Raw genomic sequence first — 20,435 nt, 5'->3', positions numbered from 1 at the left:
AACCGTCAAGCCCTCGAGACATATATGTGTCAGTTTTGAGATTTCGTCAAATTTCGTTGCTATGGTAACAAAATGGTCGCCGTGAAACACGGTTTTCTCATAACTCCAGTTAACATGCTCCAAACGGCACAAAACTTCACAGGTTTGATAACGATGCAGCCCTCAACACATCTAAGCGTATTATGGGGTGTCATCAAATGCCGTTGCCATGGTAACACAATTCTCGCCATGAAACACGGTTTTCTCATAACTCCAGTTAACATGCTCCAAACGGCACAAAACTTCACAGGTTTGATAACGATGCAGCCCTCAACACATCTAGGCGGATTATGGGGTGTCATCAAATGTCGTTGCCATGGTGACAGATCACTCGCCATCAAACACAATGTTTATGATACTATTGTAACTCCCATGTACGTTGTCCGATCGACCTGAAACTTCCCAAGTTTGCCAACGGCCGAGTCCTCGAGACATCTGCCTGACATCGACGTGCGGACAACAGCCTGCGGAGCGTCGAAGACCCGCTCAACGCTGCTTGCAGCTTTAATTATTATTATTATTATTATACTGACAGGTATCAGATCTTGCTATGTAAAATAATCTTCCTGAGAGGTGTCCCTTGTGATGTAGTCTGTGTGGTCTACAGTGAATGTATTCCTGAGAGCAACAGGTGATAAGAATCAAAGGTTCCCAGAGGATCCCATAGAAAATGCATGCGGGTCATTTTTGACCCACTTATGGAAGCTTAGGGTAGTAATACAAAAAACTACAATTTCTTAAAATGTATAAAAATGTAAATTTAAAATTTGAATGGCATGATATCCAAAACATTTTTTTTGAGGAATAGCTGGAATATGAAATGATGATGAAACATTTTTAATTACAAAGATACTTCAAGAAAACCACCTCACCGGGTAAAAAAATACCCACTTATGCATCTAACGGTTAAATGGCTTGAATCTTACATTTTAGCAACAAAAAAACAAGCTTTTGAAATAAATAGCTAGTTCCGTCACATGTGTTAGAACATTTAATATAAATAATCACTTGGAAAGCCATTTAATGTAAGTTTGAACTGACTGATGTTTCCTGTGGTCATGTTCTGTTCCCAAGTTTCTTTCAGGCGAGTGAAATCATTTTAATATAAAAGTCCTGCGGTTTCGAAGCGAGGACATGAATAAACCCCACGACTTTCTGTACTAATGTGTCATTTCAGCCCAGCAGGAAGCAGCGTTGAGAGGCCAAAGTCACGTTTAATATGCATCCCATTACCAACGGCTTCAACGCTTGAATCAACACCCTCAACGAGCCATCGATCACGCAATCAATGATACATTATCGTTGCACAATAAACAACTCATTACTAGACGTCTGACATTCACCACGAGAGACCCGGGGGGAAACTGGAGGCTGGCGACAGAGACTGATCTGAGGGTTAACGGCGTACATTTAGAAAGAAAGTAGGGCGAAGACGTAGAAAGAGAAAAGGAGTTTTCAAGCAACCCCAGACTCTGATTCAAATGTCACTTCTCTAATTGGAGACAACAGAACAATGAAGCAACGATGAAGGTCTAATCAGGACTCTATGACCTGTTATCAGTAATGATATCGGACGCAGTAGGAATTCAGAACAAAAAGGTATAAGTTACTCAAGTTAACTTTGGTAAAAGCCCACATGAGGCAAACTAAATGAGGCACAAAGACAGGAAGTGAAGCCAGACAAGATCAACACCCAAGGAACTGGGGCAGGCAGTGAAGAACATTTTTGCTAAACGTTGGTACTATAACTTTTGTTTTTCTATTGACTGACATTGGGAAAGAGATGTCTAATCTAACGTTTCGTATAGTTACCTCTCCTTCTAGCTGGCGCCGCTTCATAAGGCTTTTATCTGAATGGTTGCGTGTCGAAAGGTCAGCGTAACAGATGTAAAGTTGACATTTTCTGAACTTTGAGCGTTGTGCTCAGCGATCATTTCGAATAGAAACACAATGACAATGTTGTACTTCTGGTCATGTGAAGGAAGCTTGAATTGTTATGTCCTAATTAAGTACTGCACTTCTACTTAACTACTGTAATGCACTTTTCACAGACTTCAGCTCATCCACAGCTCGGCTTTAACCTGAACTAAAAAGAGATAAGTCCATTTTTAGCCGCTCTGCGCTGGCTTCCTGTTTTCTTTAGGGTTGATTTGAAGGTCCTCCTCCTGACATACAAAGCCCTTCATGGGCAAGCTGTACTGGTAACTACCTTGTCAGATACAAGCCGTCAACAACTGGTTCGTTAGAGGTTTCCAGAAACATCAGCAAAATGAATATCAGCCTTCGTCAATTATGCCCCGAAGATATGGATCAAAATACCTTTAGACATCAAGGTATCCTAAGTGGAAGTCTTTAAAAGAAAACTAATTTGGGTATTTCTGTTCTTGACAGTCAAGCCAATCGAATGGGGCCCGCCTCCAACGCTGTATCCATTTATTTTCATAAATAAATATAAATATATCCTTTATTTAACTACACTGAACAAAAATATAAACGCAACACTTTTGTCTTTCACAAAAGTGTTGCGTTTATATTTTTGTTCAGTGTAAGTTGTTGTTAAATATAAATATATCCTTTATTTAACCAGGTAAAAGTCTCATTGAGATTAAAAACCCTTTTTTAAGAGCGACCTGGCCAAGAGGGCAGCATGAACAAAGTTACAACAAATGAACACAAAACAATACAGGCAGACATATACAGCTGTAAAACACAAATGAAATGGCACATATTCAGTCAATATGCAAATAAAATAAACTGTTATAAAAAACTTGTTAAAAAAACTGGCACAATTTTAAAAGGACTTCAATTAGGGGATTTAAGAGCAATCACATCGACCAATGGTTTCTTGTTCTCTGACCTTTAAAGGGGACCTATCATGCAAAATGCACTTTTTGATGTATTTTCTACATAACCATGTGTCCCCGGTGTGTGTCCCCGGTGTGTGTCCCCGGTGTGTCCCCGATGTGTCTCCGGTGTGTCCCCGGTGTGTCTCCGGTGTGTCCCCGGTGTGTCCCCGGTGTGTCTCCGGTGTGTCCCCGGTGTGTCTCCGGTGTGTCCCCGGTGTGTCCCCGGTGTGTCTCCGGTGTGTCCCCGGTGTGTCTCCGGTGTGTCCCCGGTGTGTCCCCGGTGTGTCCCCGGTGTGTCCCCGGTGTGTCTCCGGTGTGTCCCCGGTGTGTCCCCGGTGTGTCCCCGGTGTGTCTCGGGTGTGTCCCCGGTGTGTCTCGGGTGTCCCCCCGGTGTCCCCCCGGTGTGTCCCCGGTGTGTCCCCGGTGTGTCTCCGGTGTGTCCCCGGTGTGTCCCCGGTGTGTCCCCGGTGTGTCTCGGGTGTGTCCCCGGTGTGTCCCCGGTGTGTCCCCGGTGTGTCCCCGGTGTTTCAGGAGACTCACAAAGTGTGAGAAAATAAAACCCTCTCTCTTTTCCTCCGTACCCACATCTCTAAAAACGGGGGTACAACGAGCTGATCCAGATTTGCTGCGTCATGACGACATTACTAAAATGTGGGCGGGCTTTACACCCACGGGCCAATCAGAAACGTTGCTGTCAGAAACAATGTGTGTTCTGGAAGTAATATGGTCTTTGTTTACATTAGCAAGCATCGCTAACACTCAGAGCTAACCTGTGCTGGAGAGAGTATGTGTGAAGAAGCAGGAAATCAAAAGGAAGTCACCTTGTGGTAAACCTGAGAGAGAGAAAGAGTTTGAGCTCCATCCTGTTTCAGAGAGAATCCTTGATGTGGTTTGGAACATGATGGCATTTAATCACCTCAGAATTTAACTGAGTATCTGCCGGTAGAACTCGGATCAGGCATTAGCTCCCCCTCTTTTTTTTTTTTAAAGCTACTGACCCAGAATCAGCTGAAATAGAGGGATGTCATAGACATGTTTTTTTATATCTGAGACCTATAATATATGCCTAAAAATAGCATAATAGGTGCACTTTAAGATGGACTTCAACTCCCCCTTGGTGATCTTTATACATCCACGGAAAGGAAACACATATAAAGCCATATCATGACTCTATCTTTCTGTCCGCCATCTGGCTCTTTGTCAGGTTTGTGTCGAACTTCCGTGACGAGGAATTACACGTCACAAACAATTATTGCTCTTCCTCTCCGTCCGTCTTCATCAGTGAACACAGATACACTGGTTCTGCTGACAAGAAGGACGACTGATGAGATCTGACACTGACTGACAACATCTGTAATATGGACTCCAGTATAGCTTCAGAATGATAACCGATATTTTACAGAAATGAATATAATTATAGAATAAATCATGAGCTTAGTTTTGTCTTTTCTGAAGTACCACATGTTGGGTTTTCCTTTACTTGCTTTGTTTCCGAGAACGAAATAAAGTGATTCATATCTATGCATGAGAACAAATACAAAGTAATATTTAATATACTAAAACTATTTTGATTTTAAATCTAACATCAGAATTTCTTATAAATACAATTAAAGATATGAAACAAAATTAACAAAAACGTCCCATGATAACTTTGATATCAAATAAAAATAAACCACATTTTAAACATGTGTTGGTTTCCATGCAAGCTTTCAATATTTGATTATCATGTATGTCATAAAACATGAATACCGTGAACATTGTATTAAAGTAATAATACATTTTAATACATTTTATTTATCAAGCGCTTTAGGTTAAAAAAAAGAATAAAGTTGAGAAATACATGTATTAATCCCTTTAGTTACTTCACAGATCTGGATGAAGGATGTGAAATCTAATCAAGTGTTGAATCAGACTGTAGTTCCACCTGGAGTAAATCCACCAGCTACCCTGCAGTATACAAAGTACTTCAAACTAGCTGCACCTTCACCAGCTTTGAGAACACTTTCATGATCAATCATTATAAAACATATCATATATATTATTCTGAAATGGACCAATCTGCACAACGACTACTTTCACTGTCGCTACTTTCACTATATTTTGATGAGAATACTTTTCTACTTTCACTTGAGGAACATTTTGAATGCAGGACTTTTACTGTAACAGAGTATTCCTACACTCTGGTACTTCTACTTTTACTCAATACAAGATCTGAGTACTTCTACTTTCACTCAAGTACAAGTTCTGAGTACTTCTACTTTTACACAAGTACAAGATCTGAGTACTTCTACTTTTACTCAAGTACAAGTTCTGAGTACTTCTACTTTTACTCAAGTACAAGACCTGAGTACTTCTACTTTTACTCAAGAACAAGATCTGAGTACTTCTACTTTTACTCAAGTACAAGTTCTGAGTACTTCTACTTTTACTCAAGTACAAAATCTGAGTACTTCTACTTTTACTCAAGCACAAGATCTGAGTACTTCTACTTTTACTACAAGATCTGAGTACTTCTACTTTTACTCAAGTACAAGATCTGAGTACTTCTACTTTTACTCAAGTACAAGATCTGAGTACTTCTACTTTTACTCAAGTACCAGATCTGAGTACTTCTACTTTTACTGAAGTACACGATCTGAGTACTTCTACTTTTACTGATCAAGATCTGAGTACTTCTACTTTTACTCAAGAACAAGATCTGAGTACTTCTACTTTTACTCAAGTACACGATCTGAGTACTTCTACTTTTACTCAAGTACACGATGTGAGTACTTCTACCTTTACTCAAGAACAAGATCTGAGTACTTCTACCTTTACTCAAGTACAAGTTCTGAGTACTTCTACTTTTACTCAAGTACAAGATCTGAGTACTTCTACTTTTACTCAAGCACAAGATCTGAGTACTTCTACTTTTACTGAAGTACAATATCTGAGTACTTCTACTTTTACTCAAGTACCAGATCTGAGTACTTCTACTTTTACTGAAGTACACGATCTGAGTACTTTTACTTTTACTGATCAAGATCTGAGTACTTCTACTTTTACTCAAGTACACAATCTGAGTACTTCTACCTTTACTCAAGTACACAATCTGAGTACTTCTACCTTTACTCAAGTACAAGATCTGAGTACTTCTACTTTTACTGATCAAGATCTGAGTACTTCTACTTTTACTGATCAAGATCTGAGTACTTCTACTTTTACTCAAGAACAAGATCTGAATACTTCTACTTTTACTGATCAAGATCTGAGTACTTCTACTTTTACTGATCAAGATCTGAGTACTTCTACTTTTACTACAAGATCTGAGTACTTCTACTTTTACTCAAGTACCAGATCTGAGTACTTCTACTTTTACTCAAGTACAAGATCTGAGTACTTCTACTTTTACTCAAGCACAAGATCTGAGTACTTCTACTTTTACTCAAGTACAAGATCTGAGTACTTCTACTTTTACTGATCAAGATCTGAGTACTTCTACCTTTACTCAAGAACAAGATCTGAGTACTTCTCCCACCTCTGTGTACTATATACTCCATGTGGAATGTGTAGATGTAATCTCACGGTCAGAGAACAGTCGCTCTCCATCCCTTCCGGCCAGTCTCTCAGTGATTCAGCCGCTTTGTGCCGAGCTCTCCGTCACGCCTGTTGCCGGTGACCTTGTTATTAAAGTTGTGGAATGAATTAGTTTGAGAAGAACAAGATTCCTGATTGGCATGTGATGGATGAATAATGCAGCCAGGCGGCTCTGCAGAGTGACTGATTGTTTCCCAGCAGCCGCACTAATGAACAATGTGTGCAGCTCAAATGTCGGAGAAACACCACGTTCTGGGAAGATATGGTTTACTATGTTATATATATATAGTATTTGTACTCCACTACTTTCTCTGCTTGATTGTGTTAGAGAATATCTACCAAACAGACACAGTGATTTAGCTTTGTTTAAAAGAAAAAGGCCAACACGTGATCAGTACGTAAGTCAGGTTTCCATCGAGATTTAAAGCAAAATACAACATGTTAATAAGTCAGATCAATAGAGTAGATTATTGAACTCAAAGCATGATCAGCAGATGAGACGTGGAGCTGTTGGTGAGCACTGAAGGCAGTTTAAACGTTAACAAATTAACGTTTTTTTATCAAGTTTGACATAAGAGACTTTGCAGAAGATAGTTCAATCAGGAGAGACTTGTTTTGATGTAACAATATATATTTACTTCCAAGAATACACAGATGAAAGTAATGGTATTTGGCGATTCTGTATATATCTGAGGCCAGTAGTATATTGTTTTAAAAAGAGTATAATAGGGGACAGTGGTGGTTCTAGACCAATTTGACTGGGGGGTCAGTTATTTTCTGAGGGGGGCAATAAATGCAGGACGAAAAAGAGAACTAGACAGTATGAAGTAATTGCGCATACGAAAACAATGCAATACAGTTATTGGTATTTGTTTCAGTACACTTATTTATTTCAGATAGATCTTATAGTTATTACTGTTAGCTTCAGCTTAAGTTATAGTGCATTGTTTGCACTAACACCATATTTATATAAAAATAAAGGCAATGAACAGTTACATCTCTACTTTACATAAGGGTGTCTGCTAGTGCTGTCAAAATTATCGCGTTAACGGCGGTAATTAATTTTTTGAATTAATTGCGTTAAAATATTTAACGCATTTAACGCATGTGCAGAATGGCCCGCCCCATACGTGCCACCAGTGGCAGCGCCAGGGTATGGCTGGGGTAGGCTACACCCATACCAAGAAATGGCTTAGCCCCACCATGAAAAATGATGTTAAAGGAAGCAAAATAAAGTCTGCCAACTCGCGCGGAGTAAATTGCACAGACAGCAGTTAGTCAGATTGATTTCAGTAGCCACGGTTTTGAAAACTTTTGTCAGGTAGTGATCGTCTTCTCAATAGAACATCTTTGATAACGGCGTGGTGTTGTTGCAGGAAGTCCCGACGGAGAATACTTTTGCTGTAGTACAGGGGTGCACATAACTGGTACGCAGGTTATGTGCGTAATCTGAAATGCGTACCGTCACTTGTGTCACAAAGCGCATTTGCGTACCGACGTACTTGTGAAGCTTTTCCAGAAGGCGGTTAGATCACCGGACGACAGAGTCGGTCTCCGTGTGCACAGACAGGGCTGCTGTTAACGTCTGTCTGTACAACGGAACTGTGCCAAAACTACGCCAACCGGCTGCGGAGGGAGACTCCCCCCCCTTCACTGGAGAACTTTGCTAAAACAGCTGATCACAACGTTCACACTCTGTGGTCAAGAAGTACTCCACTAGCCCCCCCCCCCCCCCTCTGTCGACTTTCCTGAAGTATTTTATCCATGTACTTTTTTCTTTTAATGTTTAATTGACTGCCATGTATTTTTTTCTTTTAATGTTTATTTTATTAGCTTTTCTTTTTAATGACTGATTTTAAATGCCATTTTCTTAATCTCTTTCATTTTTTGTAAAGCACTTTGAATTGCCTTGTGTTGAAAAGTGCTATATAAATAAACTTGCCTTGCCTTGCCTTGCCTTGCCTTGCCTTGCCTTGCCTTGCCTTGCCTTGCCTTGCCTTGCCTTGCCTTGCCTTGCCTTGCCTTGCCTTGCCTTGCCTTGCCTTGCCTTGCCTTGCCTTGCCTTGCCTTGCCTTGCCTTGCCTTGCCTTGCCTTGCCTTGCCTTGCCTTGCCTTGCCTTGCCTTGCCTTGCCTTGCCTTGCTTGCCTTGCCTTGCCTTGCCTTGCCTTGCCTTGCCTTGCCTTGCCTTGCCTTGCCTTGCCTTGCCTTGCCTTGCCTTGCCTTGCCTTGCCTTGCCTTGCCTTGCCTTGCCTTGCCTTGCCTTGCCTTGCCTTGCCTTGCCTTGCCTTGCCTTGCCTTGCCTTGCCTTGCCTTGCCTTGCCTTGCCTTGCCTTGCCTTGCCTTGCCTTGCCTTGCCTTGCCTTGCCTTGCCTTGCCTTGCCTTGCCTTGCCTTGCCTTGCCTTGCCTTGCCTTGCCTTGCCTTGCCTTGCCTTGCCTTGCCTTACTCCCCCGTTGATAGAAATCAACACGAAATGAATTAAGACCCCACGGTTTGATGATTGATAGGTGTGTGGGTTGTCTTTCATTTTGACACGCAGAAAATGTTATAATAAACATATACTGTATGTTAAATGGATATATCCGCCTTCTTTCCATTCCCACAACAATATACATAAATAAATGGCATATTTTGGAAAATAGTTCGAATGGTGATTAATCATGATTAATTAATTTTTAAGCTGTGATTAATCTGATTAAAAATTGTAATCGTTTGACAGCCCTAGTGTCTGCACAATCTCACATTACAGCAACAAAATCCTGACTACCAGAAAATATACATTTAAAAAAAAAAAAGACTTTTCATTGGTAGGGGGGCCACAGGGGGGTCAGAGGTCAGTGTTAGGGGGCACTGGCCCCCCATGCCCCCCCTAGAACCGCCCCTGATATGGGATCTTTAGGAGAAACAATCAAATAAATCGCCTCCAGATGCACCAAACGTAGGTCATAAATACCAGCTGAAAGTTGCACAATCCAATTAGATGTACGGAAGCGGATAAGGGCCACATTTGGAAATCTGACTATCAGTGTTTTTTCTTTTTTGTTCTGAGAAAAAATCTGATTTCTGAGAAAAGAAAAAAGTTAGAATTTTCCCGAAAAAAGGGAGGATTCTGAGAAAAAGATGATAATAGCGGACCTTTAATCCCTGACACACACATGTACGTCTGGTTCTAACGGCATGTCTTTATTCACAGCTGTGGTATAAGGTGTCTTTGGTGCACAGGTGCAGCGTCTTGCTGCACAGAGTCTCCTGGATTACAATGCTTTCCCCTTTGATTACCTCCACAGCGTTCATAATGAGGCCGTCCGCCGTCTCCCATGGATACGAGTGGCTCTAAATCAGCTAAATGAAAAAGGTGGTCACCGTGGGGGAGCTGTGAAATCCTGCCTCGAATCGAATCACCGTGAAACAAATTGCAAATGTTCAAATGCGAACATGTTGAGGAGTTTGGAGAGGAAGTGTTTTCCTGCTGAAATCAACGACACGAACACACTACGTCTAGCCCAGTATATGCGTCTAATATCCAGTCAGAATATGCCTCTACACCTGATATAAGACACAATAACTGCAGAGGTAACACTGCAGTGAGATATAGTTGTATATAGTTATATCTTGTTAAGTCAAAACATCTTATTTTGAGTTGTAACTCAGATGAAACACGTCTTTTTGTACATATTTATTAGAAAATCACCAACTAACATCAGAAAACAGAACACCTTTGAGCATTAGCGGCTTATATTGTATCACAACATGTCCTGATTCTGGTACAATATAGTTCAAAATGAATTCTCCCAGCTTATTAAAAGATCTGATTTCATTAAATATCGCTTCTTATTTCAAGGAATCTTACCAAGCTCATTTCCACTTGTTCTGTTGGCAGATTTTTGTGCTTATTTCAAGTGTTTTCATTATCGTTTAACTAGTTTTTGGAGCAGCATTTTTTCCAGTGCAGGAAACTGCGTGATCATGCGTTGGTCTGAAACTCGGCGTACCAGCCACACTATAATTATTCACATATACATGGTTCTTAGAGACACTTAGCGTTAATGAAAGCAGAGGCTGCACCAGCTGTGGAACAGACAGAGACCTGGTCCACGCAATTCACCACGGAGCAACCTGTCATTTGCAGCTACGGAGTTTGAATCCAAAACACAACAATGAAGCTTTGAAGGCAGAGCGTTCCTTTATTTTCTGACTGATTTTTCATATTAATTTAGGCAGGAAGCTCGGTGTGATCACTGTGTAATGAATGCACTTTATTACCCTAATGGGTGACGTTTTAAGGGTTGGTTTGTCTTTTTCTGTCAAACAGGATTAGCATACATTGAGGGATTCTTCAGCTCAGTCCAACAAACAAAAGGAAAGCTTGGTACACATTTCCAAAGCTCACCTGATCGCTCTTTAATGTCTCGCACATACTGGAACAACTCAATAAAGGAGGCTTTGTTGTGTCTGTAAAGTTCATCATCACACTGAAATCTCCACATGGTACCAATTGGACATGAATTATTGCTTCCCATGGTTGAGTTGACTTTATTATTAGTCCCATTACAGCTTTACACCTGGCGCTCCATGAACTGTCATCCATCCCAAGGTTCAGTTCAAAGTAGAGATGTCTGTGTGTTCATTGAGTAAAGTGCCATTGGACCAAAAGTGTACGTATCTAATGGCTTCTGGTTTAATAGAGCGGAGCAGGGATGACGTATTTACCCTGAAGTCAGCGGCTGGTTCCCTCAACAAAAAGCAACAGGATTTCTCCACAGGATTTAGGAAAAGAGCTGGAATTAAAGTCTGTGGAAAACAAACCTGTTTGATGAATGCACGTTTTGTTCAGCCGGATCATCTCCACATGTCTTCCCTACTTTTATAATGTTCGAATCATAAATCTAACGTCCAGAAGCAAAATGCTAACGTGATGCTATAAAGGAACTACAGCGAGTCCAGCAGCACGACTTCAACGTCACTCCAACTTCAGATCCATATTCAAACAGATTCTAAATGGAACGAGTTGAAGCGTTTGTTGGAAGAGTCTGCAGGAGGCAGAGACTTGCTTTCAAGCAGAACAGAAACTAACTTAGAGCAGTGTTTACGTGTTCGGCGTAATGACGTACAACGACCTCCACGACTTCTGTAGTCCTATTCAGCCACTTGGTAACAACCATCATTTCTCAGACACGTCAACTCTTCAGAAATCACCAGTGGGGTCACTGCTGATGGTTTTAATGTCGTAGAACAAAACGTGATCCGTCTCTTCGATGTGTCTCAACCAGGGGCGTCGCCTGGGGTAGGCATCCGGGGCTTTAGCCCCGGATGTTTTTTCTTTAGCCCCGGACAAATTCTCCCTCAATAATATAATACATTAACCGTACTTTACCTAGAGGACGGCAGGATTGTAATTTCCCGTATTCAGTGAATGCAACAGAGGCAAGACACCATCAGACCAATCAGAGAGTTGCATGGAAATAAACGTGTTTTATTGGCTGACAGGTACGTACCTCTCCTCTGTGACAGTGTTTGAACTTTCAGCCGCTGACGCGGAGTTTCTGAAGATGGACATTAGACATTTTTTTAATAAAAAAGACGGCAATTCTCAAGTGGTGGCTCACACAACAACCCCAGAGCCACCACCTGAGCCAGGTATGTACATGTCAGTAAACTTACAAGTTATGTCAACATGTAAGCAAAGCATAAATTATAGCTACGTTGACGTTACTTTGAATCGCGGGGGTAAGCTAAACCGTTAGCAAGTAGCTATAGCTAGCCAGATATATTAAATAAACACTTTGTCATTCAATCTAAATGTTGTGTTTTTTAGCATTACCTGGTGATTTCAAAGAAAGCTGTTGACTTACATGTCAGTGTTCGACATGAAGCTAGAAGCTACAGTACACAGTTGATCCTGAGTCCTGTCAGTTAAAGTGTTTCATAGTTAGCATAGCTAAGCATCAACCTAGCACTGAAATATATGGATGTTATGTGACAGTATTTCTGAGAAAAAGTCAGCTGAAATGGTGGCATAGTTGCCACTGCTTTACGTGTCAACAGCATGTTTGAACGTATTTGCAGCAGTAAATGTGGCTGTTTGGCCACTGACGTTGCCATAACAACACCTGCATTTAAATGTGCAACCTCTTTTTATGACAGATTTTTGCATGAAAATATAATTCTTCTGATTGATATTTCCTATTGACAGCTAGTTTCTATGTGAACATTATGAGATGGAAAGCCAGCTAACAAGCTTTCAGATCAAAGCCAATCCAGTGGGGCTCCTGAAAGGGGGAAGGGACACTATGCTCCCAAATATTAAGCCTTGACCCCCATCTTAAAATTGATATGATCAAAAAATGATCTGCATTGTTGGAGGCCTTTTTTCCTCATTATCATCTCAAATTGTACAGCTTTCCTTAGTGTTGAATCCAGAAAGAGGACTATATTAGAGTATTAAGTGAAAATGACTATATTAAAGTGTTAAGTGAATATATTAAGTGAATTACTCAAACTGCATTTGTATAGGAATGATTCTGTCCTATTGGCAGATAAATACTCTTAATAGTGATATCTACAAGAGGTTTCCAATGTAAATTTAACTATTTTCAATTGGTTAGTATTACATTTTGTGAGAGTGTGGTGACACTCATTTTAATGAAGACACATTTGTGTATCTTGAAATGCATTTATTTGACAGAGCTGGAAACGGATTGACTTACATACTTGTTTGTGTTTACCTACACAGTCATCACAGATGAGCTAAACAGAGTAGAGGATGAAGAAAGGAGAACAGGAGAAAGGGACACACAAGAAGGAGATACAACAGACAAGAACGACAATGGAGACAACAATGAACAGGAACACCAGAACAGACAAGAGTCAATGGGTAACATGAATGATTTAGGGACTGCAGATACAGGGCCAAGGCAAGTGAGACATCACTGCTTTCCATCCAGCATGTTTGGCCAGCAAAAGAGATCATTTCAACCGCAAACAGCAAGTGATGAGGGATTATTATTTCCTCCTTCCATCCCTTTTTTCTGTTTAATCTGATTACTAACAACTTCTAATAATTTGACATAGTTTATGATTTAATTGGAAAATGAAGTGTTTTTAAATAATAAACCCGTTTCTGATTCTTTGATTTCTTTTTGACATATGGGTGTTGAGAGATGTATCCATATCTCTTGATGTTGCTCTCAAAGTGCACAAGATTGATGCTTTTAACTTCAATATTTAAAAAAAGTCTTCCTGGGGACCCCAGAGGAGGTGAGTTCCCCCCAAAAGAGCACTTTATCTCTGCTTATGTAACTCCGGTGTAGTGTCCCCTCGGCAACAGATCACTCAGAGCTGGTGATTACTTTCCTGCATTTCAATGAACAGCATATAAAAAGGACACGTGAGCTGCATTGCTTAAAGGCCCTGTCACACTGTCCCGAAATTGACACCCGATGGACACACGATAAAGGAAATGTTCAAATTCGGCTGTGATCGTAGCAACATCGGGCCATTCGTGAGGGCATCTAAGCCATCGTATGACCGCCGGTGGAGTTTCTCAGGCTCCGGCAGCAACTTCGTGAGCGGCAACTTCGTAAGGCACTCGTGAGGGCATCTTGTCAAATCGTGTCATCTTCGTGTTATCATCGGTGCATTCACCCTCACTCTGATCGGGGCGAATGCCCGATGGCACCGATGATAACAAGATGCCCTCACGATGGCCTTACGAAGGGCAAAATTGACACACGAATTCAACACGAAAATGAACCTTCGCATGGTCCTTCGGCAATTTTTTGGCATGCCAAAGATTTTGCCACCGCTCACGAAGTTGCTGCCGGAGCCTGAGAAACTCCACCGGCGGTCATATGATGGCTTAAGATGCCCTCACGAATGGCCCGATGTTGCTACGATCACAGCCGAATTTGAACATTTCCTTTATCGTGTGTCCATCGGGTTGTTTTATTGCACAACAAAATCATGTAAATATATTATGTAAATAACCCAATTTGTGTTCTGTGAAACTAAAAAGGATATAATATATTATTTTGAAGGACAGTTGACAGGAAGTTGTTGTTGTTATGGAAACAACATTACGGAGAAAACGTAATATTTTCTACATATAACGACGGATAAAGTAAAGAACAAAGTCTGAAGATATCAGTACAATATCATAGTACTGTAACATAATTGTTTTTGGTACTTTCATTGCAGTTGTATGTCTTAAATGTAATGTAAATGTTGCCTTCGTGTGTGGTTCGGGGCCATCTTCGTGCGAAATTCACAATTCCATATTCGTGTGTCCATCGGGTGTCAATTTCGGGACAGTGTGACAGGGCCTTAAGAGATCCTCTCATGCTATCTCTTTTACAAAATAAGTGTCCAGTCAACAACAAAACATCAGTGATCGTATAGTGGTAGTATATTCACAAGCAATGTGAAACATTAAACGTATACAAACTCATATAAAACTCACATACCTGCGTTGATCTCCTGGAGTGTCTCTACTCTTTCTTCTCCACATCTCTTGTCCACCATCAGAGATTGCAAACATTTCAGAAACAGCTAGAGGTAGGAGACAAACAACTTGTTCGCTGGGCATGTCAAAAACCTCTCTGCTTTGATCAAGACTTTAGGGAGCCTTTCAGCCCCTCTAGTAAAGGGACTGGAAAGCAAGCTTTGAAAATGCAGTACCATCTACATGCTGTCATGTTCCAGACACTGCTCTCAACCACTCAGGGCCTGCACAAATACCTGCAGAAAGAAACACTTGACTTGGTGCAGGCAGTAGATTACAAAACAGCAGTTGAGAACACACTGAAAAGTTACCAAAGTAACGAGAAAGCACATGAGGTCTATGACAAGACCAAGGCCCTGTGCAATGATCTTGATATTCCCGAAACTGTGACACAGAGGAAGAAGCATAGAAACATGGAAGACTTTGTAGTCAAGGCATCATGTGGAGCAAATGTGAAACATTACACATAAATAAACTGGTGAACAAAACTCACATACCTGCATTTCAATGGACAGCATAAAAGGACTCGTGAGCTGGGTTCTGGTGCTCAGATTAGCTATTGATGATCACGTTGATAAATCATAAAACAAATAGCCAATCACACAAAAAACATGTTGCTGTGACTGTGAGCATTAAACAATTAACATTACACTAAACAAACACAACAGTACATTATTGTCCTTATAAAATAAAAACATAGATTTTGTCCACCGAGATAATACAGGCACCTTACCCTCAAGAGATCCTCACGTGCTATGAGAATCTCCCACAATGCATTGCCGTAACAAAGCTAATGCAGGCACACGTTTGTGACACCAGATGGCGCAATTGTGTATGTGCGTGTGGAGAGTCTTGCAGTAGAAAATTCGACTGTAGCGCCGCCACTGTGGGCTAAGCCCCGAATGTTTCCAGGTCCAGGCGACGCCCCTGGTCTCAACCACAGACCTTAGTTCCAGATGTTTTCCAAAACCCTATGGAGAGATCCCATTGGCTCTGAGACGAGGGGACAGGAAGTGGAGAAATGCTGACTCACTTCCGGGTTCTGGCAACAGCTCATGGTTCCCTCACATAGCAGCGACCAAAAATGTTCATTATCGTATCAAATGATCCTTTTGAAACCTAAACACGTAACACAGGAAGAACAATGGATCGCTTCATACACTGCTCACTGTTAACTGAAATAAACGTGTTTGTTTGTGTGCACTGGAACAAATGCTACTACAAAATCAAGTAAAACAATTATAAAATGAAGGTGTTTTCGCTTGTAGTAAGTAAATAAATCTGCCAATAAAACAAGGGTATATTTGCTGGGTAAGATTTCTTGAAATGAGAAGGGATATTTAGATAAATCAGATCTTGTAATGAGCTGGGAAAACTTTTTTTAAATCAAGAAAGATTTGAGGCGTGTGGTGCAGTGGATTGTGCGTTGGGGTTGGGTTCAGGGGGTCACAGGTTCGAACCCCACTGCAGCCAGCATGTCCTTGTGTCCCTGAGACACTTCACCCCAAATTGAGTATGTAAGTCGCTTTGGATAAAAGCAACTAACAAGTGACCTGTGATGTGATTTAATGTATTTCTTGAAAAAAGATGATCCATCTCTCAGCTTAAAAAAACAAAAAAGTCAAAATAAGAGGTTTTCAAGAGATTTCTCTAAAAACCAGACGCTATATCTCACTGCGTTGTTATCTCTTAAGTTATTACGTCAATAATAACTTAAGAGTAAAGACAAATTCTAACTAGAAGTTAGACGAACATCTTGGCAAGCTTTCAGGTTTGCACATGCTATCCAGAAACGTGTGTATGTGATGATGCAGAGCTTTCCATTGTTGATGGAGAGAGAAAAGCTTACGTCCTGGTTCCTCCTGTTCCTAGAGGTATTACAAAGTAAATGTTGGGGAACATTTCTCCCTAAAATAGACCCTAATGATAAGTAATGAAATCCTTATCTCCCTTTTTTAGCCATAGAAACAATCAGAGAAGAGCTCGGAGCTTCGCTAATGACGGCTGGATTTGGAGGCTTTTAGCTAAATTAGTGTAAGAGTTGATGAAGAGCACAAGAAGAAGCTTAAAGTGGACCGATCATGCTTTAGGAAACATGTAGGGCCATTCCCACTTATTGCTTAAAACACCAAACAGACCCCCCACTGCCACGCCTCATGCTGCTCAAACCCCTCTATTACAGCTGTTAGAGAAACGGATTGTGGGTCCTTAGCTTGAAAAAAGAAAGAAGAGGAGGCGGAGCTAATGCCTGATCAGAATTCTACCGGAGATAAAGTTCAATTCTGCTGTGATAAAACGCCATCCTGTTCTAAACCACATCAAGGATTATCTCTGAAACAGTATGGAGCTCAAATGCTTTTTCTCTTGCGGGTTTATCACAAGGTGAGTTCCTTCCTTCCTACCTCCTCCTCTCCTCATCTCCTCACCTCCTCCTCTCCTCCTCTCCTCCTCTCCTCACCTCTTCATCTCCTCCTCTCCTCATCTCTTCACTTCCTCACCTCCTCATCTCCTCCTCTCCTCATCTCCTCACCTCCTCATCTCCTCCTCTCCTCACCCTCTTCATCTCCTCACCTCCTCATCTCCTCCTCTCCTCACCTCTTCATCTCCTCACCTCCTCATCTCCTCACTTCCTCACCTCCTCATCTCCTCCTCTCCTCACCTCCTCATCTCCTCCTCTCCTCACCTCTTCATCTCCTCACCTCCTCATCTCCTCACTTCCTCATCTCCTCCTCTCCTCCTCTCCTCACCTCCTCATCTCCTCCTCGCCTCACCTCTTCATCTCCTCACCTCCACATCTCCTCACTTCCTCACCTCCTCATCTCCTCTTCTCCTCATCTCCTCACCTCCTCATCTCCTCATCTCCTCATCTCCTCCTCTCCTCACCTCTTCATCTCCTCACCTCCTCACTTCCTCATCTCCTCCTCTCCTCACCTCTTCATCTCCTCACTTCCTCACCTCCTCTTCTCCCTCTCCTCCTCTCCTCCTCTCCTCACCTCCTCACTCCCATCTCCTCCTCTCCTCACCTCTTCATCTCCTCACTTCCTCACCTCCTCTTCTCCTCATCTCCTCCTCTCCTCACCTCTTCATCTCCTCACCTCCTCACTTCCTCATCTCCTCCTCTCCTCACCTCTTCATCTCCTCACCTCCTCACCTCCTCTTCTCCTCCTCTCCTCACCTCCTCATCTCCTCTTCTCCTCACCTCTTCATCTCCTCACCTCCTCACCTCCTCACCTCCTCATCTCCTCTTCTCCTCACCTCTTCATCTCCTCACCTCCTCAGCTCCTCCTCTCCTCACCTCTTCATCTCCTCACCTCCTCATCTCCTCACCTCCTCACCTCATATAGGTACAACTGAACTACAAATAAAAAGATAATAGTAATAAAAATGCCATAATTCTAATAAAGGTGAAACGATTAAGAAATAAAAAAGACCATGTAGAAATAAATATTGCTATTGAAGCATGTTTAATAAAATCAGATCAAATCCTTTAAGACCTAGAAAATAAATAGAACAATATAAAGTAATAAAAAGCTAATCTAAACAGATGAGTCTTTAGCGGGTGTTTAAAAATGTCCACTAAATGTGCTAAGGACGTAGCATACTGCTATATGTTATTATTGTTTTCTTAAAATAGTTTTCTTTCTGTGTTTTACATTTTTGTTTTACTTGTATTCATGCACCATGACACCAAGTCAAATTCCTCCAATCTACCTGGTGATCAATCCGTTTCTGATTTGATTTGGCCGATGTTACTCTTGTGTGTTATCCAGTGGTGAACCGTGTCTATTACAACTACCTTCTGTGGACACACCTGTTTCTCGAGTCTTCTGGCCAATCAGAATCAAGAGTGTTGCGGAAGTCCCCACGGAGAATAACTTTGCGGTAGAACTATTCTTTATACATCCATGGGTACAACTTCAGATAGAAATGAACACATAATGAAATATGACCCCCGGTCTGATGATTGACAGGTCACAGAACAATGGGGGCTATCTCCCCTTACCCACAAAGTACTTCACACAGACTCCTCTTTGCTCTCTCTCTGTGAGGAGCAGCAAGCTGTCAGCACAAAGTGAAACACAAACAATGGCATTAAATATTATTAATATGTCGGGTAGTAATAGATTTATTTATTTTCTTCTTAGAGTACCAGAATGCATAGTTTATATATATTTCTAAAGACCTCCTGCTGGGGTTGGGTTGTCTGCGTGTGCCTTTTCATGTGATGCAGTTCAGCTTTGATTCCATCATCTCATTAAACCTTATTTAAAAGCATACTTTAGTTCTGTGAAGGGATATAAGGGATGCACTGTACTTCACTTTCATTAATATTGTATGCTGAAAAGCGTTTATATTACAGCACGATTTTTTTGTTGAATAGATTTGAGTGGTTCAAATGTTGGGTCGCGATTTATTGACAAAGGAAAAAGTGGGTCCCGAGGCCGGACCAGTTGAGAACCACTGATCTAGAGAACCCTGGAACCGAGAGAAACTCTGAGAGAACACGCCCATTGGCTACAAATCAATATGATTGGTTGATCAAACTGTCAGTCCAAACGTTCACTCTCATGCATGGAACGAGAAAGACAGACAAATCAACCTAACACTGTAATATTACAGATCAACAACACAGATACGATTATCAGTGATTTATTTACATTTTAATGATATAGTTAAATCGATTGTTTTATCCGAGTGTTCCAGGGTATTCTCTGAACACCTTGAAGGCCCTGACGGTTGACCTCTGGTGTTATCGTACGTTACCTCGATGGACTCAGACGACAACAGATCAGAAACAGGATCAGCAGTAGCTTAAAAGGCAGCCCTCTGGTATTCATGGTCCTGCTAGAAAGACCAGGTCAATTCATGTTTTATTATCTTTGCTTTTAAATGAGTGTTTTTAAATGCCATTTTATAATATGCTTCTTAATAATGCTCTGAATGTCTTTCCTTTGTGTAAAGCACTTTGAATTGCCTTGCGTTGAAAGGTGCTGTATAAATAAACGTGCCTTGCTAGTCCTAAAAGCGAGATGTGCTCGTATCGTTGTTTCCTCTGTGCCCCTCTCTCCGTGCTTCCCTTCAGACTGCAGCCCTCCACGTCATTTGTTCTCTGACATTTTCTGGAGAGCAGATTTATTGGCCCACATAATTAAAACGGCTGGCGTCACGCGGCTACCTGCTGCCTCTTAAACGCTGTCGGACACGTGACGGATGGGACACCAGAACGTGGCTCTGCGGCCGAACAAAACACCTGCCCTGTGAATCTTGTGCAGAGCGACAGAGCGTCAGTGAGGGCTGATCTGCATCGATGGACAGGGCGATATGAGCCGGAGCACAGCTGATTTACTGCAGCCACGCAAATAGAATTTGTCAGCAACTGCATTCATCTCATTTTGCTGAGCACACATGCTTTTAATCTTTGCAGAAAGCATGTGTGTTCTTTAGTTCATCTGCAACACTGTGTGGAATACGGC

The sequence above is a fragment of the Gymnodraco acuticeps genome, unplaced genomic scaffold (assembly GCF_902827175.1).
Source record: "Gymnodraco acuticeps unplaced genomic scaffold, fGymAcu1.1, whole genome shotgun sequence".
Lineage (NCBI taxonomy): Eukaryota > Metazoa > Chordata > Actinopteri > Perciformes > Bathydraconidae > Gymnodraco > Gymnodraco acuticeps.
This window is presented reverse-complemented; position numbering follows the sequence as displayed.